Source organism: Numenius arquata, chromosome 7 (assembly GCF_964106895.1).
Source record: "Numenius arquata chromosome 7, bNumArq3.hap1.1, whole genome shotgun sequence".
In the NCBI taxonomy this organism is placed as follows: Eukaryota; Metazoa; Chordata; class Aves; order Charadriiformes; family Scolopacidae; genus Numenius; species Numenius arquata.
The window spans coordinates 9,439,035-9,466,088 of record NC_133582.1 but is presented as its reverse complement, the minus strand read 5'-3'; the positions used below and the strand labels follow the sequence as shown (position 1 = coordinate 9,466,088).

Below are 27,054 nucleotides of genomic sequence, written 5' to 3'. Positions count from 1 at the left end.
GAACCAGACATTGTTAGGTTTAATTACTCAAAAATCCCACTATAGGATCATTTTAAAATGTGTTGTTGCCTCTTCCACAAGATGGAGTGCAGTGATAGTATCTGAGGATTTTCAAATTGCATCAATATATCATGTCTCCTTTATGCTAGAAAAAGCCTTTAAAGACTTTAGCCAACCACAGTAAAACAAATCAGAAGCCCCAGTGGGACAGTTTCTCACTGGTTAATTATGCTTCTTTCAGATGGGAGGAGTTCAGAGTGCATCCCAGAAAACAGAGCCCACAGTTTTTTTTCTTTCTACGCTCAAAGTGAGCAGTAGAACTTAACAGTTATTTTCCTCTGATGGGAAATTACAGCAAAAAAGTGCTCACCCTCATTTCTTAAAGTAGGTGTAAGAATAAACAAATAATTTTACTTGGTCAAGAATTTTCAAAGCATCCTGAAAGAATTGCTTCCTCTCTGGATTTGCCTTGAGGTTCTCAACCATAGCTTTGTGGGTGCTGAACTCAATGAAGAGTTGTACTTCACAAAAGTCAAAGCAGTATCAGTGGATGCAGCTGCTAACATTCTGCTGGCATCCCATCAGCTTCATGCTTAAGAGAGTTCTCCATTTGGGAGAACAAGAAGCTTCCTTATTCTCTTCTCTCCTGTTCCGAGTTCACTGGGAGCAGCTGTGATCTGAGGTAGAGACCTGTTAGCTGGCAATCGGGTAAATGCAGCTTGAATAGGAAAAGGGATTGTGAAAGACTCTTTCTGGTTCGGACATCAAAGTTCTGTAATATAATATAGAGTTTTCATACCAACTTACATCCTCGTACACCTAGTTAATATGATACAGTGACTCTTGCCAATAATACATATTTTAATTATGAAAATCAAAAGACTAGCTAAAACCACAATAACCGACCCTGAACCATGTAGACTTTGGCCTCAAATTGCGATCTATTGCCTTGTACTTCTCAGCATCAGCAGCCACCCAGTCCCCGTCTGGAGGTGATACGGCCGCCCACACCTCAGCCCTGCAACGCTATCCTGCTTGCCAAATCTTCCTCCTTACCGAGTTAGCCAAGCGGGCAATGAAGAGACATAAAGGCTTGTCTTAGTCCTTAAAAATCAGCCGGCACAACTTTATATAATCGAGAGGGTGACTCTTAAGAGATATTTGACATTAATTTTCCCTTGATGGACGCAAGGACCGCAATAGCACCAAGCGCATATCACATTTAGGTCCCTGCCTGGCAGGAGGCCGGGGGGCTCCCCTGCATTTGCTGTTCCCGCCCTCAGCATCTCTTTTACCTGGATTTTTTAAGAGGTGTCTCCAACTTTACCGGAACAGCCTGCTCGACGGCGAGAAACGCACAGGGCCCTTGCAGAGCGGCGAAGCCCGGCCTACGCCTCCACCGCCGCCCCTCGGCCCGCGGGTGCGGGGTTCGGAGCCCGCCCGGCCGGGGGTGCGGGGTCGGCCCCGCCAGCGAGCCCCCGGCGGGGGCGGCCGCTGCCGCTGGGCCGGAGCCTGCGCGCCCCCGGGAGGCGGAGCCGCGGCGGGGGCGGGGGCGCGGGCGGGGCCGGGCTCGGCGCTGCGGCGAGCGGGACGGGCGGCCGCGGGGAGGGAGGGAAGGAAGGAAGGAAGGAAGAGGGGAGGGAGGCGCTGGCTCGCCTGCCTGCCGGCTCCTCGGTCCGGCGGTTCCGCGGCACAGCCGCCGCCGGAGCAAATGGGGAGGCGGCGCTGAGCGAGCTGCTCGCCGCGGGGTCGGCAGCCGGGGGCAGCGGCGCGGTGGGCGGGCGAGCGATGCCCCTCACTTTTCTGCTTGCGCTGCCCTTCCTCCTCCTCCTCCTCCTCACGGCTTTGAACCTTTTGTTTTCCCCGGCCGCTGCGATGGCAGGAAACTTCCCGGAGGGATGGGCTCAGGCCGGGCTAGTGCTGCGCCGGGATCCGCAGGGCACCGGCCACGCCGTGAGGTGAGGCGAGGCGAGGCGAAGCGCGGCGTTGCGCTGCGGCCGGCGCCGGCGGCGGTTCCGCGGGGCTGGGCTGGCTGTAGATCTGAGGGGGGCGGTGGGCTGGGCGGCGGAGGAGGGGGTAGAGTTGCGGCGGGGACCGCCGAGAGCCCCTCAGGGTTATGCCGGTTCCCTCAGCCCGGGGTGCCGCGCTCCTACCCCGCGGGTCCGTGCCCGTGGGCTAGGCCGGTTCGGGGGAGGCTGCGTGGGCCCAGGGCGGCCGGGCCCCCCCTTCTCCCGGCGGCGCCGCCAGAGCCGTTGGCGGGCAACGGTCGGCGGCGGCTGAGGGGAGGCGGCGGGCGTGCGCTGCCCGGGGCGCAGAGCGGGGCCGGGGGCGGAGTGCTGCCAGCCACCCGGCTGGGCACCCCCGGGCAGGCACGGCCGCCCGTCGGGCCGCGGAGCGCCGGTGGGGGGGTGGGTTCCTCCGGCGGCGGCGGGGGCCGGGTGCGGAGGCGGCGTGTGGGGGCCGCGCTTCCGGCTTGGGTTTCATGCCGGTGAGGTGTCCCCGCGCCTCCAAGGCTTCTTCCAGCCGAGCGCCGCCTGGCAGGGCACGGAGGGGCGGAGGAGACCCTTCCTCCCTGAGGCGGGACCCTTCGTTAGGGGACACGGGGGAGCCCTGGCCGCTTTCTGTCACCTGCTCTTCAGGCTCTTGAGGGTGCAAAACTCTGGATCAGGGGGGACCTGCCGCTGTCTGGTGCGAGGTACGTGTTGCTGCCCATGTGGGGAGTCGCTCCTGGAAAAGAAAAAAAAGAAAAAAAAAAAAAAAAAGTGGCTCACTTCAAAAATACCAATTGTTTTTCGTCTGCCTTAACGAGAATGTCATTTCAATTTAGTGTTCCACATGGTTTTCTTTGTACTTGGATTTTCAAAAGTCAGATGTTGCAGTGCAGGCTAATGTATATATATAACAACCCGTGTTATAAAGTTTTTCTTGTAAATCAGTGCAAACACTTTTCCAAGAAAACGGTGTATTTGCGTAAAGGTACAGGTAACAGACAGAAGACTGTTTTGTGGTGACATTTTAAATGGTCAGAGCTAGATTGAGCTGGCAAGTTAGATCTGTGCCCAAGAGGGTTGTTAACCAAAATTGTTTATCCTTACTGGAAACATGAATGCTTAAACAGTGGCAAATGGGTTTCGCACAATGCATTTTCTTTGGGACATCTTACATGTTCTGACATTAGAGCAAAGGCGTTGGAGACGTCAGATTATGAAAGGGACAGTTTTTAATAGACCATTTCTAGACATGTGAAACCATAAAGAGATTTTCAAAGAGGGTTGACGACACAGAATAGCCGTGTGTTGTCAGTTCTCAAATGTAATTTTACTGTTGTTTTGTGCAGTTATCTATTGTGAAAATGTATTTGCCAACATTGCCGTAGCTATGTTTCCAGGATAACATAATAGATTCACTAGTAATTATATTTTTAGTCTACACAAGCGGATTTGGTAATGACTAGTAATTAGAAGAATAATAATTTCTAAACAACTTTCATTTGAAATATTTACTGCCAAATGATCAGCCCTCAGAAACCCAGCTTCTTGCGCTGTTTTGCATGACTCATTTATTAGAGGGTGGCCTTACTGTAAGAGTGCATGTTAAATGTATAGAACTTTTTTAAACTGAGAAAATAAATGAGACTGTGGATATTAGTAGATTATATGCAAGGTCTGTCCGCTCAGAGGAAACGGGAAGAAGCCAAGATGAGCTCTACTGATTTCTGATTTTCTTCTTGTGTACCACAGTGTGTAGATGACGTCTGTCAGATGGTGCTGATCAGGCTGTGCTCGTATACTTTATTGCATGTGCTGCTTTTAAAGTTTTGCTCTAAGAATAATAGCAGGCAAAGCCTGGAGAGGCTACGACCACTTCCCTACCAGTTAATTAAATGTACCTAAGACCATCCTTTGTGGTCCTGAAGCCAACTGGCACGGATTAGCCCTTGTCAATGCTGCTAAACTCTCCCGCCTTCCAGAATGGGACAGCTGAATTCAGGCTGCTGGTTGGGACTGGCTCCTGGCCAGTGTTAAATCCGAAATCACACCGAAGAGTTGCATGGGAGAGCTGTAGCTGGCCTGGGTAAGAAGGATGCCGCGCCAGTCGGTAGCGGTTCGGTATTCTGTGTGACCGAGTGAATTCCATTTCCCAGAAACGGTCCCTGGCACCGCCTGATTTACTAGTGTGGACATATTCCATCAGTAACACCGTAAGTAGCCGCTCTTAACTCTGTGCTCAATCAGAGTGATCTAATTTCCCCTCATTGGGGATCTCTGGCACTATAAAATGCTGCTTTTCATAGTCAGCTGCATAGAACTGTCAGGGCTGATTTCTTCTTCGCTTGTGCAGGTGGAGAAGAGGGAGCAGGGGAAGGCTTGGTGGCTTTCCCACTTGCCCGTAAGGGAGAGGTAAACAGGATCAGGGAAAGGCTTGCATGGCTTGTTCCGCTTGTTTGGGAATGTACTCACAGAGCGGTGTGTGTCCATGAGCAATCCTGATGGCTTAGACGTGGACACGTCCATGGCCTGCATTCTCATGCTCTTTGGCTACTTTCCTAATTATTTGTCTGTAAGTAGCGAGTTGGGCAGGGGAAATATTTGTGGTTTTTTTTTTTTTTCTTTAAATGCTCTAAAGATTATTTACTTCTAGATGTCTGGAGAGATTACTGGTTTGTTAAAATTGTTACAACAGATGTTTAAAATCAATCATTGCAGGCTCTCGCCATGCTTGTTGTCTTTTTTGCCACTGAAATTACGGAAAAAGCTGTGTACTTCATAACATTTCTCTAAGCTTGTGGTTTTGTTCACATTTTTTCAGTATCTCACTGTGGTTCAATAATGAAATGGTGCACGGGCGTTGTATTTTACCCCGTGCTTGCTTTTTGAGTATCGATGTGTGTAGTTCATCTCGCATAATATTCTCATAAATAACTTGCAAAGCAGTTCTAAAGGATGTCAGACTTAATTGTTACAAATGAGGAAAGTGAGACATCACTATCTAAGGAATCCTAGTCGTAGAATCCAGAAGTAGAATATCAGATTAAAAACTGATCTGTCAGGTCGCACTGCCTCTCATAGGCATATAAAATACTTCAGTAGAAGGGTGTATTTTTTTCCTCTATATATGCTGGCAGCCGTTAGTTTGCTAACCTAGGTAGTAGCACAGTTTGAACTTAAGTAGGAAAATTGTTTAGTTGCCCCATTTCCAGTTGAGGATAACGCTGACCTAAACCTTACACACGCAATGGGACTCAGTAAGTGCTTTAAAGTACTTTCCCAAACAGTCAACTTGTGTCAGTGAAATTCCAGTCAATTTCATGTGAATGAAACCTCATAAAATACAAGTCTTAACATTGAGGCATTTCAACGTGTACTTTCAGGAGAAAGGTGAACTATCCTTTTCTTCTGCCTCTATGTAAAAGCACTGATTCAGTAAGGTATTTACACTTAGGCACGTGTTAAAGTGTCTGTGGAGTCCCACTGGTTTGAATGGCACTTAGAGAAATCTCTTGCATAACTGTAACCTAATTTACCTCAATCTAGATGTATATTATACACAAGCTGTGTTTAAAAGAATATTGTTAAGACCGCATAAGCACATAAGTGTTTGGAAATTTAAAGCTTTGAAGTGGTGATGATACAGCCTTTGGGAGCTGTGCTTTACACTATCTAGGATCTGATTTTTTTCAGAGCGTTTAGGATTTCAAGTTGGACAACCAAAATTAGTGTATGGTTATGAATTTTGCGTCACGTCACTGATCTTTTCCTCCTCAGAGTTGCTAAAGCCAGGTTTGAATTGTTGATTAAATATGACATGGTGGCACAGTAATTGTGGACAAAGCAAGGTTTTGAACCGTTTTTCACCTTGGTAAAAAGCCTTCTAAAGGAAGCTGGATTCTGTGTGGATAAGTAGTATTTGGTTGTATTTAAAACCTATGTCATAGTGTTTAATTAGAGTTCCATAACTGTTGCTTCTCCAATCTTCAGAGCTTGACTTTGAAACCTTAATAGCATTTATTTTTTAACATAGTTTTGGGTGTGTAGTTTTCCCCTGGGTTTTTTCTTTTTTTTCATACCCCTAATACAAATGGAAGCAAAAAGAGTATTTTTTTTCCAGAGTATCTTTGATCACTTCTTATGTCCTTAGCAGAGTTAGAACCTCTAAATGCCAGTTCAGGTTGTAGCTGTCTGAGCTGCAGCAGTAGGTCGTGATCCATACGTAGATTCACAATGAAGGGAAATAGCATGTTTTATATATGTAGTATGAAATGACCCATGTTACCTCATAATTTATATGTAGTATGATGTAGCTGACTTAAGAAGGATGATGGAGCTTTGGGGCTTAGTTTCCATTCTGTTGTCCACAGGGCAGTGTTGTCTGGTGACTATACTGTTGTTTTCCCTGCAATATTTTACTCTTACTGACCTGTTTCTTCTGGGCCATCTTGTTGCCCAGCTGCTTCCTGCGTTCTTCTGCCAGATACTTCTCTTGGTTGATTTTGTATGTGATTTCTAGTTGCTAGTCACTTTAATTGGCCAGATAGAATATTTTATCCTAGTCTAGTTTGCAGCCCTCTGGTTGCATGGGTCAGGTCAGCTGGCCAAGCAGGTCAGGTCAAGAATGCAAAGAGGAAACAGGCTTTTAGATCCAGTGCTCAGATTTAACGGGCTGTGGTGAGAGAATAATTGCATTTATAGCCTAAGTGGGCTCAGGCTGGAGCACAGAACTACAGAATAATTGATTTTGGAAGAGACCTCAGGAGGTCACGCGGGTGAACCCTCTGCTCAGCGCTGAACCAGATTGAAAGTTAGATGACATTGCTCAGGATCATGTCCACTTAAGTTTTGAATATCTCCAAGGATGGCGATTCTGCAGCCTCTGTGAGTAACCTGTTCCAGTGTTTGACCGCTCTCACCACAATTATTTTTTTCCTAAGGCCTAACTGAAGTTACCTCTACTGGAGCTCGTGTGCATTGTCTGTCATCCTTTGCTGTGAACCTCCAAGAAGAATCTGGTTCTTGTGCTTATTAAAAACAACAGATTTTTTCAGATGCTTAATAACGCACTTTCTATCAGGAATATATAAAACTTTTGCCAAACACGTGAAAAACAATCCTCTTTCAGCCAGTCTTGCAGACATTATTCAATAGTATGCTGATCAAATCAGTTGAATTATTTATTTTTTTTAATGTGGGCAAAATAAAAATCTTTTGCTAGCCTGACTTTTTGAAACAGATGTTTGAAATCTCTCCTTTCTTTCTCCCACGTGATCATGCATTGTATTTTCCAGCAGGTGCCTGCCTCATTATGTGCGGTGAATGGATGCTGGTGGTTTAGGAGGTAAATCTTAAGTCTTCAGTCTGAGCTGCTGAAAGCTAGCTATTTTGTCCTGTGATTTTTTTATTTTTTTTTTTTTTTCAACCTTATTAGGTCTATGGACCCCTGTATAGCAAATTTAACCCCCTTTTCAGGGATCTGTTAGAAATAATCTGCAGAGGACTATGGTGGCACTGAGGTAGTCTCAACTAGCCTTCCAGGCACTTGTACAGTCAATGGAGAAAAATAAGCTTTTCCAGAAAGTGGTTTATCCCACCTATGGCTGAATTACTTGCTCAGTGTCTCTTTGCTTTGTATCATGAGAGTCTCAATGGCTTTTTTTATAGAATCATAGAATAGTTTGGGTTGGAACCCAACCTCCCCTGCATCTTCAACTAGATCGGGTTATTCGGAGCTCTGTCCACCCTGACCTTGAAAGTTTCCAGGGACGTGGCATCTACCACCTCTCTGGGTAACCTGTTCTAGTGTCTCACCACCCTCATTGTAAAAAATTTCTTCCTTCTATCTAGTCTGAATCTACCCTCTTTGAGTTTAAAGCCATTACCCCTTGTCCTGTCGCAACAGGCCCTGCTAAAACGTTTGTTCCCATCTTTCTTGTAAGCCCCCTTTAAGTACTGAAAGGCAGCAATGGTGTCTCCCCGGAATCTTCTTTTCTCCAGGCTGAACAACCCCAACTTTCTCAGCCCGTCATCATAGGAGAGATCATAGTTTTCTCATAGGAGAAAACATCATCTGATCGTTTTTGTGGCCTCCTCCGGACCCGCTCTAACAGGTCTATGTCTTTCCTGTGCTGCGGGCCCCGGAGCTGGATGCAGTGCTCCAGGTGGGGTCTCACCAGAGCAGAGTAGAGGGGCAGTACCACCTCCCTTAACCTGCTGGCCACGCTGCTTTTGATGCAGTCCAGTACGTGGTTGTCCTTCTGGACTGCAAGCGCACATTTGTCAGTTCATGTCTAGCTTTTCATCCAAAGGTCCTCCCAAGTCCTTCTCGGCAGGGCTGCTCTCAGTCCCTTCATTCCCCAGCCTGTACTGATACCAAGGGTTGCCATGACCGAGATGCAGGACCCTGCACTTGGCCTTGTGGAACCTCATGAGATTCCCACATGCCCACTTCTCGAGCTTGTCCAGGTCCCTCTGGATGGCATACTGTCCCTCAGGCGTGTCAACTGCACCACTCTGCTTGGAGTCATCAGCAAACTTGATGAACCTGCACTTGGTCCCACTGTCAATGCCATGTGTTTCAGCCTTGCTATCCAGCTTTTAGGACAGCTACATTTAGGTAACGTTAATCCTCAGTGAGCACCTTTAAAGTCCTTTATTTTCTTGTCATTATTTAATATATAGTCACATGCCTTATTTAAAACCCATTCTGAATGCTTAGTAATTAACTTCAATGTGTGTTTCTTTCATCATGCTGTTCATCCCTATAAAATCTCAGTTCTTCAGGAACATTAAATTATCTTCATTACCTCGCTATCTTGTGCAAGCCATCTCCTCATTTTAAAAACAGAAAAAGGGAAAAAAAGTGATAGAAAAAAGTTCACAAACAAGAGGTGTTCAGTTTGTTCGCTTTGAGCACAAGGGGAAAACTTTGCAACAAAGCAGGAGAAAAAGTGTGTGTTTTTAATGCAAATTACGAAATAACAATAATCCTGTCTTTCTAAAGCTGTCTCAGAACTTCAAAACCTGATACTACTTAGAAGTGGTTATTGCTACAAGTTTTCTGCATCAGTAGTGTAATTCACAAAATTATCCCTTTCAAAGGATTGTACAAGGTTCATTGTGTATAATGATAGAAAAGAGAGTATGATATCTTACAAAAAATAGAGATGACTTTTTTGTCAAAGACTTAAAAAGTAATTTGAAAACACATGGTATTATGTGTTGATTAAATCCTTATCTTCAGTACATAATACTCCAACAAGCCTTTTATTACTTGATCATTTTGATTTAGACTCTTCTGTCAGTTGTCACTTCTGAATTTTCTCTAGACATTTTTTTTGAGTCTTACACGGTGTTTGTGGATGTGTTTGGAAATACATGCGCATAATATATTTGTGATATTTTGATTCCTGTATCACTAACTGTACATGTATATGCTTTTGCATATATAAACTCCAAAGTGCAGATAATGATTTCAAATTGTGTATGTATCCAAATTTCCTGTGCTTCGTCTTACTACCAAAATGATTTTAAGAAACAAAGTAAAAAAAAAAATCTCCAAGATCCAAACTTCCTACATCCAAAGACATTCCATGAAACATTGAAGGAATATATGTGTTATATTTGCACTTCTCTGAAAAATACAGTGTGGTTCCCCAGACCTTTGTATGCTTGTATTGAGTACTCAGGAAAAATTTGTGTGTGGCCTGGAGAGGAACTACCTGTTTCTTTTTGGAGTAAAATCAACTGAGTAGCAATGGGGCCTCCCAACTCTTGCCTTATTTCTGATGCGGAGGGTTCATGAGTTGCTAGAGCTGAGAAGTTCATTCCATTCTTCATGCTGCTGAATTCATTCAGCACATCTGCTCAGGCTCCAAGTGTGTCATTTATGATAAGGAGGTAACATCTGAAAGAAATTTGGCGATATTTAATACTGACTCACAAAGGCATGTTCAAAGTATTTGTAACAGGGAGAGGTTGTGCTGTGCCTTACTGGTATCCGGACATCTGCATCTGCCATAAAAGTTTTCATCGCATTTGTTATGAGGATAGGGAAGGGGCTGAGTGCATTTGCTGACTTTTAAGTGCCTTTTCCCTCCCCCATTCCCTTCATCTTGATAAGATAAGGCAAGTTTTGACTGCATTCAGCTTTTCTGGAAATACCGAATCAAAGCATGAAATCTCAGGTAATAGCTCTTCTGCTGTTAAGCTGCTAGATCCAACAGAACTGGATTAAATGTGTGTTTTCAAGGCCATCACAAATGATAGACTTGAAAAAGCGTTTCCACAGTACATTGGCAATATGGTGATATGCTTTGAACTATTATCTGCAAGGCTAAAAATGTAATAGCCCCTGTATATTCTCTCTCGTTTCCCCACTGTTTTCAAAGTATGTTCCTGGGTATGCAGCTATTTGAAGAGTTAATCGGATTCTTCATTTCTTTATGGTAGTATAAATGAATACGAATTAGGCATTGGCTCGGGGACTGACCAGTCACTTCAGTGGTCTTCCAAGATTTTGCAGTTCTAAAACGATGAGGCAAATGGGTGATCTTGATTCCATTATGGTGTTTCCTGGGCTCCTGGCAAGCTCCAGAGCACAGAGGATCCCGGCATCCTAACTCCAGGAAGGAAGGGGTCTGGTGAATCACTGCTGGGGGAGGTTGGAGTCAGCTGTTGACAGGGCAATTAATGTAGTTTTCTGAAACTACAGAATCGTAGAATGCAACTATTAAGCATTATGCAGCTCTTACCTAGAAGCATGCATTTGAATCAGCTGTTCAGGCAGTACAGATGTGTGCAGACATGTAAATATACAGAGAGTTCATACACAGTATTGTTAAGAAACAAGGCAATTAAAGTAGATACCTGAAATGGTTTAGATGAATTTGCTTTCCAGAAATGCACGTTCTGTCTGACTGCTGACTAAGCTGATGTGATTACTTCAAAGCTTGTTGAAATTAGGTGAGATCAGTCTCAGTCCTAGTAGGAAGAAAATGTGTGTGTGTGTAAAAACAGATGCTAATAAGGAGACAGAGATCCTTAAGGTCTTAAGTTGGAGCTTCATATTGTTGAGCGCTTACTGAAGTTGCCAGACATTGCCAAAAGGCCTACCCAGTTCACTGCTCAGCCAGTCAGGGCAGCACCACTGTCCTCTAAGTATTTCAAAGAGCTAACAGTCGTGAAAAAGATGAAACTCATTCTTTGAAAATGTTTTCCAAAATAACGTAATCAACTATATATCAGTTTGTTCTCAGCCTGTTTCCTGGGAACTTGCTGTGGTAACTCATATAACATATTTATGATTGAACAGATAAGTGATTTTAGACTAGTATTTATGAATTTCACCCATTTCTTCCCTCACCTGGGAGAAAAGGTATGAAGAACTATCAGTGCTTCTGCCTGATGTAGTCATCCTGCTTCTTTCTTGGAACCAATCACCACCGAAGCATCTAAGAAATGTTGGTTGTAGTCAACAGCCAGGTAGGACTTGAGGGAAGCATCAGGTGTCTATAGAGCAAATGCTACTGTATTAAGTACTTCCCAGAGGGATGCTAACCACTGAACAGCAGTGAGAAACACTGCTCGGTTCCTCGCCCGAGGAGACGCCTGATTTATGAAAGCTCAGATCTTTCTTCAGTTGCTGTCAGCAGGTCAGGCAATATGGACTTGTGTGCCACCACTGTACAGTAGAGTCGGGGGAAGCTATTGCAGGTTTATCGTTGAAATGGTCACTGCATGGCAAAATCATTCGGTGGATTAAAGGCTGGCTTGCTGCTGATGGGTCTTTGTGAGATCTAGGCAATGAGGAGGCCATTCTGCTCTACAAAAATGATTAGTTTGCCTCTTAGATAGGAACTGAATTTCCTTTGCCAGGTTGGAGTTGCCAAATTAATGTAAAATGCGATATGGTTAAGATACATTCTGACATTTTAAGTTGTTTCAATTCATCATGATGGTGAAATGCCTGATGTTATCCAGTTTCATCTTGGCTTGGCTACGGCATTGGGGAATTGCTAGTTACCCTTCAGCCTCTGAATTGGCTTTCCTGAATATTTTGGATTTGCAGTTTTTATGCTCTTAACAATGTTTAAATGTTTCTTTGAATTTTGATTTTAGTTTGTACCAATGATATTTATAGTTTTAGATGCAAGAACATGAAGAGCAAGTATTTTTAAGACAAGTGCCTCCACTTTGTGATGTGATTAACTTTCATTGGGTTTTTTTGGCTTCCATTAACAGCATTGCATACCAGGACTTTCAAATTACTTCTCTTAGAAGAGAACAGATTGAGCTAGTGCAGTTCCGAGGGCTCCTTCACCTAGGCATGGTGGAACAGAGATGAGAGAAACCTTCTCATTTCTGAAACTCTTGGTGGAACATGATATACAAGATCTCTCTGTCTCAGAGCCAGGACTTAGGTCTTCAGTGGCTTTGCTTAGGACTGCCGTGTCAGGAAAGAGATGCTGCTGTAACACCTAGAAGTTGAAAGACTGTGTTATTCTCAGTATGTGAATCATTTATTTAAGCTAGAGCAGGGAGAGAGTGTGTGTCTGTGTGTGTTAAGAACATTATTGCCTTTCCAGATTCATTTATACACTCACTAATCATGATGACTGTACGCTGTTTAAAATATAAATGTTTTTGAGCCTATTTCCGGTGTACAGGAGGATATGGTTTGGGAATTTAGCTTTCTGCAGCCAGATGGATTATAGTGTTGCTAAGGAAACAGACTATAAATGAAGTGGCAGCTGAGTGTCCCTAGAACATCAGTCTGCTTGAAGCTGGTATTTTAAACTCATTTAGGTGGGTAGATAAATTGATGATGCAATGAGAAGTTAATTTCCTGTATTTTATGGTTTGTTAATTTTCATTGCTTTGTTAGTATTTACAAAAGGTACCTGAACTTCCCACTCAGACCTCCTGGTGTGTGGGTCACTGAACAAATTGCTATTAAAATTAGAAAATGGAAAAAAGCTGTACAGTAAAACAGACCCTCAAATAATCATTAATGTAATCATTAAAACTACTGCTCAGTGGATAGATAAGGGTGTAACAGAGACCTGGCAGCAGTATGGTCCTACTGAAAAACTGGGACTAGAAAGTACGACAATTATTCAAAGTATGTGGGAAAGAGTAGAACTACTATGGACCTGGTGAAGTTACAGATTTTGAACTTTGTGTATAAGCTGTTTAACATCTTTATTATGTCTGTTTGATTTACATATATGAAGTTGCTCAGAGCAAGTGAACTGAATTGCATTTTGGATAGTTGCTTTGCCGGAGAAGAGACCTTGGCTCTTTTTTTTCTAATGCTTTTGCTAAAAATGTATCAAGTTTCCAAATAGGCTTATTGACTGAGACAAGAGGTTTTCTTTTCTTCCCACAGAGAAGGGCAAGCCCAGCCCAGCCGTTCGGGCTAAGCAGGTGGCTGTAGGGATAAAGACTTGACTTATTAGGCTGAGGACAGACAGCAGCCACTGTTGTTGGTCAGATGGACTGACTGGACAAGGAGAAGGCAGGAAGAGTTCTGAGCAGCTTAAAATACCTGTAAGCCTCAGACTTTTAAAAGGTTATACATAGGATGTGGTTTTTCCTGCTACTGCTTCCCAAGGTCCCCAGTGTAAGAGGTAACATGCTCATTAAATCCCTTCTTTGCAGCTTGATTGGAAACTCTGAAATATGAAATACCAGAGAAGGTAATGGCATCCATGTTCTCAGGATTGTGTGAGTTGTGGCTTAAGATAAAAGGAATGAATAGACCATATCTAGATATGGTATATTTAGAATTGCACCCACTTCCAAAAAAAGAATTGTGATAGCAGATGGATGGATAGGGAAGGGCAGCACAAAAACCTAAAGGAAGAGTCTGCTCTGCTGCTTTGAAGTTGTATCCCATACATACGAGGGTGCAAATTCAAGCACATGAGCAAGTGGTTATAACTTTGTTCAGATGTATTATTTATGCGACATACCTACTCAAAATGAGACTGTTATGCGTGAGTTTCACAGGCTACGTTTGCTTAAGAAGAAAAGGAATAAAAGTGGGATGGGAGGAGAACAGGCAATGGTAGAGCTTCAGAAACTTGCCTTAGCTACTTCTGTAACAAAAAAAGGAGATCTGAAAAGGTCTTTGTAAGACCGAAAATTTTAAGAACTTGCCAAACAAAGATAGTTTGTGAGCTAAATTTGAAATGGAAGGCCGAGGAAGGATTTAAAGTATATATAGGTGGTTGGTAGAATTGCCGTTCTATGTTTTCTGAATTGAAATGAAACTGTTTTCAATAAAATACATTCTGGAAAATGAGCCAGTGTTCCAGAAGTGTTAAAACTCTTCAACGTGCAGCATTTAAACAGTATTTAGAGTGCGCTGGGAAGAACTGTTTCTGGTCTTTTCAGCCAGGTAGGCAAGAGAGGTCATTATGGAGATGGCATTAAGTGCACTATATATTTATGCATATATATATGTGCATATATATAATATGTTTATATATATTGCCTCCATGTTTGTCATATGACTGGATTTATTGCATTGATATGCGTACTGATGATCTACATACGGATGTTTTATCCCTGGAAACAGCAGCCAGGAGCAGACTACAGCTGTCACAGTATGTGAATCGTGACTTCTCTTTAATTGCTCCTTCGCTGAAGGACTGGAGGATTGAGCCCGTTTAATTGTTGTGATGGCTGTTTGCTCCCTGAAAGATGCCGTGTGTCCTTCCTGAAAGTCTCTTTCTCACCTTCCGACATACCATGTGCCCGTTGTGTGATGGAAGGACCTGTGGAACCCATGAGAAAGCTGGCAACAAAGAGCTTGCTGTGGGTCAGATTAACTGTTGCTGCAAAGTGCCCATAGGAAAGGGATAGTAGGAAGAAGACAACAAGCCGGAAGAAGATGTTCTGAAGCATTAATTGTGGCTCTTGGACTGTTGGTTGAACCCAGATGAGAAATATTTTGAGGGAACTAAAGTAAATGTACTGTACTGTAGCCAGGTGTGCTGGAAGAAGTCTTGTTAAAGTGGATTTTTTTTATAATGATGTATAAACAGTTTCATTTTGAGCTTTTATTTGAGAGAGTTTGTGGAAATATGTTAAATTCACTAAGATTTTCAATGGAAAAAACAATAATGATTTGATAGGCAAGAAATTCAATAGAACTTATTTTCAGGAGCTCTGTGAATGTAAAGGAGCTGCTACCAGAAGCTTGACTACTACATCTGGAGTAGGAAAGTGGGTTTGGTAGAAATAAAGAGAAAATAATCAAATTAGACAAAAATACTTAACTTCAAATCAATCCAAGAGAAAGGTAGAAAAGTTATATTTTTATTGACAGTCATGATACCTTCTGTAGTAGCTCGATACAGAATCCTTTAAAATGACCTGCAAATGTTCTCCAGTAGTTTAAAATATTTTTTCCTTTTCCTTTTTTTTTTTTCCTCCTTCTTCTGTTATAAAAATACAGGAGAAACATCACTTGTGATTTTATGTGTTCTTTTTGATGTCTTGAACTGAGTAATATTAATTTCAACATTAACAATATTTTAGGGTTTATAAAGAGTTTATAGAGAGCACAGACGCAAGGGTTTCATTTCTGGTCTTTTACGGTGGATGTCATTATACTTGTTTTCCTACAAATCTTGCCCATCACTTTGAGTTGTTACTAACTTTTGTGCATTTTAGTTTTCTAAAAAATTGATACAAGTCTCTTTGTCTGAATTTTTCAGTGGTTGCTGTGTAATTGCAATCAAATTAGAAACTGTATGTTACATTTATTATTCTATTCAGAGTCATCCTGCATGCAAGATGATAAATACCAAATATAGTATTTTCTCAGGGTCAGTTTCATATTGAAATTGAGACCAGATAAACTTCTCTGTAACTGAAGAAAAACTTCATACTGATTATTTGCAAAAGGAGTTAATTGAGTATACTTTAACAGCTTTTGGTTAAATAGGGAAATATGATCTTGAGCTACCAAAGTAGAAGGCAACATGAGTTAATGGGTGACTTCTTCCTAGTAAGGTGATTCTTCTTGCGTAGGTTTGGGGGTTTTTAAGTTGTTTTTTGGGGGCTTTGGGTGGCTTTTTTTGGTGTTGTGGGTTTCTTGATTTTTTTTTTTTTTGCAAGGCTGTCTGTTTTTTGTTTAATGTTAATTATTTTTAAAAAATAGTGGGAAAATCTATCACTCTTATTACTGAAGGAACTTTTCCATGGAAACAAGCCTTTCTTTAATACGAGGTTTGTGAACTGGGAACTGCTGTAACACTATCCATGCGAGACATTTGATTTGGCCTACTGTTTGTTTAACAGGTCCCAAGCAGCACAAAACCACTGAGTAGTGCAAAATCCCTTCAATTAACTGTCAAGTTATTTGTAACAGGGAATTATAAAGTACTTAAAAAGATGGTTCCTACAAAGGACTTGAATCCTTGAGTTGATGCGCATATTTGTTTGCTTTGCATTGTTACAAAAAAATAAATTGAAATAGTGATAAAAATTGAAATAGTATTACATTACATTAAAAAAAAAGCGTGTTTTAAAAATCGCCAGATTGACTTATTAAAATATTTTTGGCTTGTAAATTTAATCAAGTTTTTTTATCAGTTCGTGATGCATGTTCCAAGCCCTGCCTGTCACATGCGTACAGAAATTGTTAGTGCTTGTATTGCATAGGGTCTGAACGTCTGTAAGGTGTCATCGCAGCCTGAGAGTGGTCCAAATGGGAACTCTCAATTGAACTGTCTTTTTAATCTCAAGTATGAATGGAATTCTAATTAGGATTGTTTCTCTGGAACAATTGCTATATTGAAAGTGTTATTCCAGTTAGCTGGCATTAGAAAAAAGTAATTCGGAAGCTATTAAAACAATTAGATGGCATGGATAACTATTAAGAACTAGTTAATTTATTTAGTCTCTGTTTCTATATTATCAAAAATAAGTTATTATTGTAGCATAGCTGATTTTTAATAGACTCATTTAGACTAGCAACAAAGTATAGGGTAAATCTGGGGGGAAGAGTCAAAGGAACAAACAGCTGTTAGACTATTTCGTTGCATTAGGCATTTTGTGTTTGGTTTTGGCTGAACAGAGATGCTAATAAGTATTGAAAATATACATACATATACACACACGCACATAAGATGAATAGTGTATAATATAAGCACATAAATATGCATATAAATTAAATTATGTTTAGTTCTTAGCTAAATCTTACCCTTGCAGCCTGTAAGTACTCCCAGAGCAGGATGCTGCAAGCGGCCGCGTTTCTGTTGCTGAAATGCAGTCACCTCATTTAACTTGCTCCCCAGCACCTCCTCTCTGTGAATAAGTGCTGAGAAGCAGGATCCATAACATCTGTGTTACGGCAGCAAGACTCTTGGGCAGCAGCAGAATTTGGCTGTCGCGTGAGCTGAATGCCTGTGGGAAAAGCAGAATTGGGGCTGATCCCTCTGCTCTGGGAACAAAACCAAACGCCAGGAACCTGTTGTGGGCAGCGCACGGTGTGAAGAGAGTACAAATTTGGCCATTCTAATCACTTTGCCATTAGCATCCCTTCACCTTTTTATAAAAAGGTGAATTTTTTGTTAAAATCAATTTTGTTTCAAAAAACAGATATGTTTTGGTGAGAAAGATAGCTTAATAAATTCCATCAGTATAGAATGCTGTTGATGATGGGGTTACCATTTTTACAAGACGAATTTTGTTAGCCCTTGCATTTTGGTAGAAGATAGCATTCTAATGGCTGTTGTCAAAACTACTGATGAATAAGAAAATCCGTCTTCCCATGTTTTTAGCAGAAAGCAGTGCAATAGTGTATGTCAGGTGTATTGGACACTACAAAGAAGGTAAGAGTGATGTAATACAAGGAGCCTTTAGGTCTTTACCTCATGGTATATGAAGGTGAACATCTTCACAGAACTCAGTCTTCCGTTTGGAGAATATCCTGGACAAGCTGCTCTGGTTGAAAAGCCAAAATAGCCTTAGGACAACTCTGTTAAAGCTTTCTGGCTTGAAGCAGGCTTTTTTTTACTTGCCTATTATCTTCTGATAGACTGACTTTTTGGTGGGGAAAGGAAGCGTTCAGTATTTCAGTTTAATTTTGCCCATGGTGTGACTTAATATCCCAAGAAAATGTTAAGAAAACTTACCAAAAATGGCAGTGGACTAGGTGCAAGAGAGATGCAGAGAGCTGTTGATAAAGTACTTAACAAAAGTTATGACTCATTTGAAAAGTGATGATATACTGAAAACATTTCATAATATTTTTGAGACCTTATCTAGCCTGTTGCTAAGTTTTTAACATGATCTGAATGCTCATGGGAAACATTTTTAAGTTTAATAGTGTTTAAGATCTCTGTGACTTTAGTTCCACTATTTCAGTTCTTTGGAAATGACAGTTCCTGGTTTGCGGAATCGAAATAGACCTAATAAAATGCAAATTCCATGCTTTATGGTACAACAGAATCATAGAATCGTCCAGGTTGGAAGAGACCTTTGGGATCATCGAGTCCAACCATCTACCCTACACTACAAAGTTCTCCCCTATACCATATCCCCCAACACCACATCTAAATGTCTCTTAAACACATCCAGGGATGGTGACTCAACCACCTCCCTGGGCAGCCTATTCCAATGCCCGACCACTCTTTCTGTGAAAAATTCTTTCCTAATGTTCAGTCTAAACCTACCCTGTTGGAGCTTGAAGCCATTCCCTCTTGTTCTGTCATTAATTACCTGTGCCAAGAGACCAGCACCAACCTCTCTACAGTGTCCTTTCAAGTAGTTGTAGAGAGTGATGAGGTCTCCCCTCAGCCTCCTCTTCCTCATACTAAACAGTCCCAGCTCCTTCAACCGCTCTTCATATGATTTGTTTTCCAGGCCCTTCACCAGCTTCGTTGCCCTCCTCTGCACTCGCTCCAGCACCTCGATATCTCTCTTGTATTGAGGTGCCCAAAACTGGACACAATACTCGAGGTGTGGCCTCACCAGTGCTGAGTACAGGGGCACAATCACCTCCCTACTTCTGCTGGTCACGCTATTTCTAATACAAGCCAGGATGCCGTTGGCTTTCTTGGCCACCTGGGCACACTGCCGGCTCATATTCAGCCGCTTGTCAATTAGAACCCCCAGGTCTCTTTCTTCCAGGCAGCTTTCCAGCCACACTTCCCCAAGCCTGTAGCAATGCACGGGGTTATTGTGGCCCAAGTGCAGAACCTGGCACTTGCCCTTGTTGAAACTCATACCATTGATGTTGGCCCAATGATCCAATCTATCTAAGTCTCTCAATACTGTCCTGAATGTAAATAAGTCTTAGTATATAGAAGCCAAATCTAAATCTTATGCCTTGATCTGCATACCCCAACTTCTAACAGCTTAAGGCCAGAAGTGTGAAGCTTTTAAACTTGCTTGCCAGGGTCTGTTTTAGTCCAGATCAACCTTTTTGCTTCAGGACTGGGGAGCTGGGTTCAGGAATGAGGAAGAGGTCAGGACTAACCTTTTGGTAGCTCTGCCAGCTCTAAATGCTGGTATCGTCAAGGTTGCAATTCCACAAGTGGAGCTCTTCTGCAGGTACAGGAATGCTTGCATTCGAATTTCCTTGCAGGATCGTGAAGGGTTACAGAGCTTTTCCCTCTCTGTTCTTACAAAAAAGCCTGACTAATCATTTATAATGGGGAGAAAAGAGGAATGTCATTTGGAAATAGTGTTAACCCCTGATTGCCAACAGAAAACTACCCAAGCAATCAGTTAAGAGCAAGATCTGCAAGGTACTCAAGGTACTAGTAAAATTGTCCATATCTGCTTTGAAAAAGTGCTTTTATTTTTTCCCTTCTTGAAGGCTTGAAGTGGAAGAACTTTCTAGTTTATGGTGATGTTTTGGATGCTTTTCTAAATTGGTTTTTAAGATATTTTTAATGAGAGTTGGAAATACTTTCTATAAACACGTAGGTAGAGAGAAGAAATGGTTCTTAGGTCAGAGAATGCTTGTATCTGGTGGGAAGATCTGACAAGTTGTCACTGTATTTAATCTATCCAAGTTCCTGGCAGTGTCTTCTGCCTGCTTGCAGATCTGTTCACTTCTTTGACAATTCACAAAGCTGAAGAGGGAAAATTAACAGTTTATAATACTTATCTCACTTAAGAGGGAACAAACCAAGTGGTAAAAGTCTATAATAATCTAATGGCTACATTTTATTTCTTTCATCCATAACTAAATCTGAGACTTGTGTTTTTCCTTCCTACCTTGTTCTGTGCGATAAATCTCAAGATCAAATTTTTGTGCTAATGGAAAATGATTTGTATTAATAGATTATCAGAAAAATCTTTTAGACACAGACTTCCATTGTGGCTAGAGAATGGGTTTGTACTGCAGAAGGCAGATTTTTCAGCAGTCTGGCAAATCAGGCCTTGTGTTTTGAATGTTTAAAGCTGGTGTTAAGTTGATTGCAGGTACAGAAACTCAGCATTTGAATACTTGGAGGAACCAGAAGATAATGAGTGGTCTTGAAGTACAGTTTGTTCTTGTTGCTTCGCTTGTAGGAGGTCACTGTAAACTCCATGTCTGGTTAGTCCCCCAGTATCCATGGACAGCACTTATTTAGAAACTTGTTCCTGAAAGATCCTGACATCTTTTGCTCCAGTGTGGAGATGACTTACAGATGGTCCAAAAGCTTCTTCTGGCAGAAATTTAAAATTGTGCAGCCTTTTAAAAAACAGCGTGTGAAAGTGTCTGTGTCCCACGTCTTTGTTCTTTTGGTTTTTATATATGAACAATATTTGTAAATAAACCAGGTCACTGGGATCTTTTAGTGTTACATAAACTCAGCTTTCAAGGCCCACTGCAATTTTCTGCCTTCCTTCTGAGACTATATGGAAAAGCCACATTAAAATTGATGCTCTTGGTTAACAATAGGTATGCCATGATGGAATATGCAGCTTTTTAGCTATGCTAGGCCCAGTTTACAGAAATAACTTTAATTACTTGAGGCATGATAGCATTGTGCTGATGGTTGATTGGTACGAGAGCGTGTAAAAGACGTGCTAAGATCCTGCATTGGAGCTTTCATGGTTCATTCTTCCTCTAGACCGGTTTTCTTGTCCTTTGTTTTCCCTATACTGTTACACTGATATCTTTGGCATTTGGGCAAAATTTACTCAGCTTCTTTATGATGTTCAGTAGCACCCTGTGGATTTAAGTGATGTTTTTTCTGACAGGCTTTGGGGGTTTCAAGATCAGAATCCTGCTCTTTCATGCTAAGCGTGTGTTTTGGTAGATTCAATAAGACTTACGGCAGCTAAATGCCGCGTGCTTGTCTACAAATTAAATAAATGCATCTGAATGAGATATAAAACAATATGCTGCTTCAGTCCTGGCAAATGTTGGTATTAAATGATGAGGGTCTTATGCTCCACGTGTAAGATAGCTGAGGATCTCTTTGGCTTGATGAAACTGAAATGCTTTAGTCCTGCCTAAGGTCTCTACCTTCTGCAAGAAAGGGGTATGTGATCTGCCTTTTGTCAGGAGAGACAGTGTAATCTGCCTCTCCCAATAAAAATAAAGTTTTATTATAGGAAAACCTTTTGCTATTCTGATCTTTCCTGCCTTGTGTGTAAATATGTCACTGACTTTTTTTTTTTTTTTGACAGGTTATTTGGAAAGAGAATACTTTGCTGAACAGAACAGCACAAGATGACTTATGATTCTTACACTTCATGGGAGCCTGTCTGGATCGGTATGTCTTTTTTATTTTTTTTTTTTTCAAATTTGTCAGACTGACACGTAGCGATTGCATATATAATCCAACTGTCCACTTAAAATTTAGGAATGCAAGCATTTAGAAAGTTTCCAACTTGGTAGTTGGATGTTAATAACTAGGCAGAAACTATGAATTAAGAGTATGTTTTCAATAATATTTTCAATGGTTACTGTTCTTCTAGGTACTACAATATTCAGTTAGCTCTTTAACATGAATAGGCCTAATATGACTATTGAACTAGTGGGAAAGTTAGAAGTCAGGGGAATATTGTGACAGTATGAGAAAAGAACCCAGAACTACGTAAGACCTTTCACATGATCTACAAATTGAGAGCATGATTTTTCCCAAGAGCTAAGAAAATAGAATTATTCTTTACATTTTGTGTATTTGCGGTTTAGAATAGTAATAATGATTCCCATGGCTGACATTTCTTGACAGTTAATGGCTCTCTGAATTAAGGACAGAAAGAAATATCCTCAAGAGGACAATTAGTTATACTTAATGACCCAAAGCAGAGGTGGCTGTTTCCCACAATACTTTTCCTATGAAATTGCCACAGTAGTGTTTACAGAGTGGAAAAAAGGAAAATTTCCTAAATTAAACTAATGCCTCTTGTGAATAGTTTTATGGGTCATCTACTCATGCAGTGTAGTTGATTAGTTTCAATTTAGGATATGTAAATAGGTATTAAAACTGAAAACTGCTAGTTCCTTTTAGGAGGAACAGTTAGGTGAGTAAGAACATTGTCCCTGCTGATTTGTGCTCTGACTCATTCTTTGCACTGGCTTTACCAGAAAGGATTCCATTGCAATATGTTCCTGCCTCTGCTTAATGGCATAGGAAACAATGCTTGATTTGTATTGAGAGGGGAGTGTGTCCTGGGCTGCTTTGTACAATAATGGGGTGTCAGAGAGCACATACTTGAGTATTTCCTACCAACACACTTTTTGAAAACAAAAGCAGCCCACGGCCTTCATGTTTGCTGTTGACTTTATCTTTTTGCCTCTAAGAATTTTTTGCCTTTTTAATGTTCTCTTTTATGTTGCAAAAATTGTTTTTGACAAAGTTTACCTTCAAAATAAAACCACTGGTAGTAGCTATAAGCATGCAGAAGTTTCTTGTTTGTGGCGACTTAAAAAACATCCAAGAAATAGGATCACCATACCAGGCATTGCTAGCTTCAAGTTTCTGAAGGAAACTAATTTCTGTGTGCTGGACCAAATCTTGGTGTTAGACAGCACTGAAAATATGCTTACTTTTACTAGATAAATTTAATAAATCATTGAACATTTTGACAGCTGTTTGTGGCGTGTTCTGCATTGGTGTTTAATGCAGATCTGCATTAAACATAACTGTTATTATGATACTGTTTCCTATTTTGTCTATGTTGGAGTTACTGGGTGTGACTGATGTTGGCTTTGCATATAAGATATAATCTTTTATTTCTGGTTGAGCATGCTATCCAAATTTTGAATGGAAACCTTTTAGTTTCAAAAGCTGTTAAAAACAGACGCCATAGTTCTAGCAATAATTATATTTGATGAATGAAATTTGTGTGGTATTTAGCTTTAAGTGTGTACTTCATTGAAATAACTGTGTCTATTATGTTCCATAAAAAGGAAGTTGCATATGAGTGAGAACCTTGCTTGAGAGAAAATGTGCATACCCAGTAATTTTCAGCACTGAAATGGAAAAAAGTGATTGTGTGAAGCTTTTTTGCATCTGAAAAGACTCAGTGAGAGTACGTGTTCCAGAAGTGAGAATTCTGTGACAAAAAGGTACCTGCCTCTTACATGAGTACTTTGGCCATCAAGAAGCTTACCTATTTAAACTGCCAGGGTCATCTTTTATAAACTGTGTGATTACCATTCAGCAATGACTCTGGCTTTGAACTTACAGGATCTGTCTTTCTCAAAAAGCATGTGAGGATCGAAACGAAATTGCTGCGAAGGTATCTTATTGGTCCCTTTCAGCTTAAATCTCTATCTTTATATAATTTTGGGGAAGTTGGAAGGGTAGGAAGAGGGATGGAGGCACATGTTTGATAATCGTGTGGATGCTTCTGCTAAAAGCCCTTTAAGCAGCAAGAAAAAGAAATAATTATATATGACTACTACAGAAGGGATCCTCTTGAATTTATTGGCTGAAATGCCAATCACTTTTACGAAGGATGGTAGTCAAGAAAGAGCGTAACTAACTTGCTTGCAGGTTAGATAAGCGTAACTCCAAAACACATTTGAGCATGCAGATGCAGTATGCGGCTCACAGAGAGATTTCATACCTCAGAGTGATAAACAGAGTACAGGGAAGGGAACCATCAATCGAGAAGCAACAGGCACAGGAGAACACTCAAGTTTCTTTCTATCTGGGATCCAAAGCCTGCAGTCCTCTTATTAGGTTAGGTGTCTTCTTTGCAACAGCTGATCACCGCTCACTCTTTTGTCCTTCTTGAAAAGAAGATATGGCCGATGACTTAGGCAACAGCCAAATGGCTAACACTTGCTTCCCGCTTTAAGCACTTGGCCAAGTCCAGACAACAGCTTGCATGAGGTCATTCTCCTCCTCTTCTAACACTGTACAGAAAAGCCTACAAGCTTTACACAGAGGGGAGAAAGCACAAAATAGGAGGTAGCTATTTGCTTAGAGAGCTGGCATGGTGAGAGAGCATACGCAAGGTTATTTTTCTTAGTCACTTTTTCTGGGTTTGTTAGGAATGGTCCGTAGACGCCTATGAGTCCTTTGTCCTTTGCTATACACAGGATGCTACTGGCTTGAGAAATGCAGGGTAGCACAATCTTTTTGACTAAATTAAAAGTGCTGAATGCTTTTGCTCCTGGTCCCCTTGTCTGGTTCCTTCTGGCAGTCTATTAGCTTGTCGCTAATTGTCACAAGATCTTTCTGTACCCCTTTATAGTTGAACTTTGTTTTCATTAAATCGCTCTGGAAAACAGTTCATGTTCATCATCAGCAAATATCATGGTTTCGCATTTCCCTTTTCTCCCCTATAGGTTGAAGAGCTTGAACACCAGTATAGATTTTCTTTGTAGGATCATTCTGGTGACCTTTTTTCACTGCAAAACTGCTCCATCTTTTGTTTCCTGTTTTACACTGATTGTTGTGTGAGGGCTTTACGTTTATCTAATGGCAGATTAGTTTCTTTTAGAGCCTTGGTGGAGAGACTTTGTCATAAACAATCAGAAATGCAAAAGTTACCTTTGCTGGCTTACTGCTTACAGACCTAAAAGGTACTGCCCTGGGGATCTAGTCTTCTGTACTCCATCCGGAATTATTTGTTGAATTTAGGCTCTTTTGCAGTCCCTGCAGAACGCTACAGCTTCCTTCCCTCTTCAGTATTCTTGGCTTGCGGAGTCATAAACCTTGGTGGAACTTTGGGTGAGATTTTCATGTTCATTGCTAAAATCCTTGCTTATTTATCCTGGAAAGCTGTGTTGACCTTTCTGCAGTTGGCTACAGATTTTATTCTAACGAATATGTTAAAGATGACTAGTAAGGGAAAAGCTTCTGAAAACCAAAGCAAGAAGATTTTGACTACTAATTAACATTGAGACTTTCTCTAGAAGAGTTACTGTAAAGTAAAAATGAAAGGGAGAGAAAAGGAAAATCTAGAATAAAGTTAACAGAATTTGGCATTTTTGCAAAATATCAATGTGCATTGTTTAGTATACTCTTGTTGAGTTTAACAATCTTTGAAATATAATAGAATAAAATAGAAAGTTATGACATTCCCTCCCATACATGCAGGAAGACCTCTAGAAAGTAGTCTGTGTATGACTCCATGAAATTAGGATGTTTATAACGTCCCTTCGTGATATCATTGAAGGTTAAAGGAGACGGAGAGGTTAATCATTTGTCTTAGAAAAAACACTGTAGGTGGTCTGGCCCTGGAAATCGTCTGGCGATACTGAGTTTACAGAGAGGAGGGGAATAACTTTGCTATGGAATGAGAGGAGCGGGTCATAGCGCTGATGTTCATGGTGAATCCTTGGCAGCAGCCTGAGCAGGCTTGCATTCCGATCGCTAGAAGTCCAAAGTGGGGATGTAGGTTAGACTTTGTTGGCTTACAGTTTGTTTCTTTGTTGGTAAAGCAGTATCCAGAGAAGAGTAAACTTTTGATCATCCACGAAGCATGTGGTACTTGTGTAAATTTGTAGAAGTGTTACTTCCTCCTTTCACTTTTGCTGGATGTTGATAGCAAACAGAACGTGCACAAATACTGCAGGCAGGATTTGTGTAACCACATATAAACTTCTTGAGTTAGTAGCACAAGCTTGTCACCATGTACAGAGGTGGAGGAGACAGATCAACCTCTGAAGATGCCTATATCCCTCGTATGACTGAAAACATGAAAGCAGACTGGAGTGACTATTACAGTCTTCCAGAATAAATAAAGTTAATCCCACTTTGTTTTTCTGGCTGTGGTGATCTGTTTTTTAAAAGGGCATAGAGTCCTCTTGGTTTCCAGCTTGATCAGATGCCAGAGTACTCTGGAAGCATTTAATCTAATAGTCCAAGATAGAGGGGAGGAGTACTATGAAGAGCTAGCACTGAAAATGGGAGACAACTATCAACTCCTTTGCATTTTATTTGTCTATAAGAACTGTACACTTAATAATACAATACATGTAATAATAGTACAACAAGACAGTACACGTAAACTATGAAAGGAAATGATGCGTTGTATCAGCATAATAGTGAGAGATATGTGTCAGCATAATAGAGAGAGCATAATAGAGAGTTCAGCAGAATGTCTAAGGATTAGATTTACAGGAAAAAAGGGAGTGCACGCACTTGAATTATGTGGGACACCAAGATGAATTAACAAAGACATGTCTAGACCGTGGAAGCAGGAAGGCTTGCTGCAGGGGGAAGGGTTGTAGTGACTGAAGAAGAGTTAGTTTCCTGCACCTTGATATGAGTCAGTCATTAACTGAAGCAAACTGAGAGATACTTTAATCCTGTGGACAAGTTAGTTAATAATTAATAACAGGTTAGGATATTTACATGTTTTTTTCCTGAGGCATCTGCTGCTGATGACTGATATGGAACCAAGGATTCTGTATTATGTAGGATAGCTCAGATATGTAGGCTTTTCAGTGCTTACCAACAGGCAGATAAGTGAGACTAGTAACATTTCCAAATAGCTTAAATAGTAACAAAGTCTTCAGCTGTAGGCAATTTCAAAACAAAATCATGGAAAACGATGAGATTTAAATAAAGATACTGATTTGATATATTCATTCTTAATCAATAAGGTTTGTTTTCAAACATAAAAGTTTTCCAGTCCT

At 41.2% G+C, this 27,054-nt stretch overlaps 1 long non-coding RNA gene across 1 annotated transcript in view; it reads left to right on the top strand.

The window, feature by feature from the left end:
* The first annotated feature begins 1,609 nt into the window (after positions 1–1,609).
* LOC141466427 (uncharacterized) overlaps positions 1,610–27,054 on the top strand; it is an 81,992-nt gene continuing 56,547 nt past the window's right edge. Inside the window, exons 1-2 of the long non-coding RNA XR_012463307.1 lie at positions 1,610–1,958; positions 21,639–21,724. This is a non-coding gene — a long non-coding RNA (uncharacterized lncRNA). The remainder of the gene's footprint in view (positions 1,959–21,638; positions 21,725–27,054) is intronic.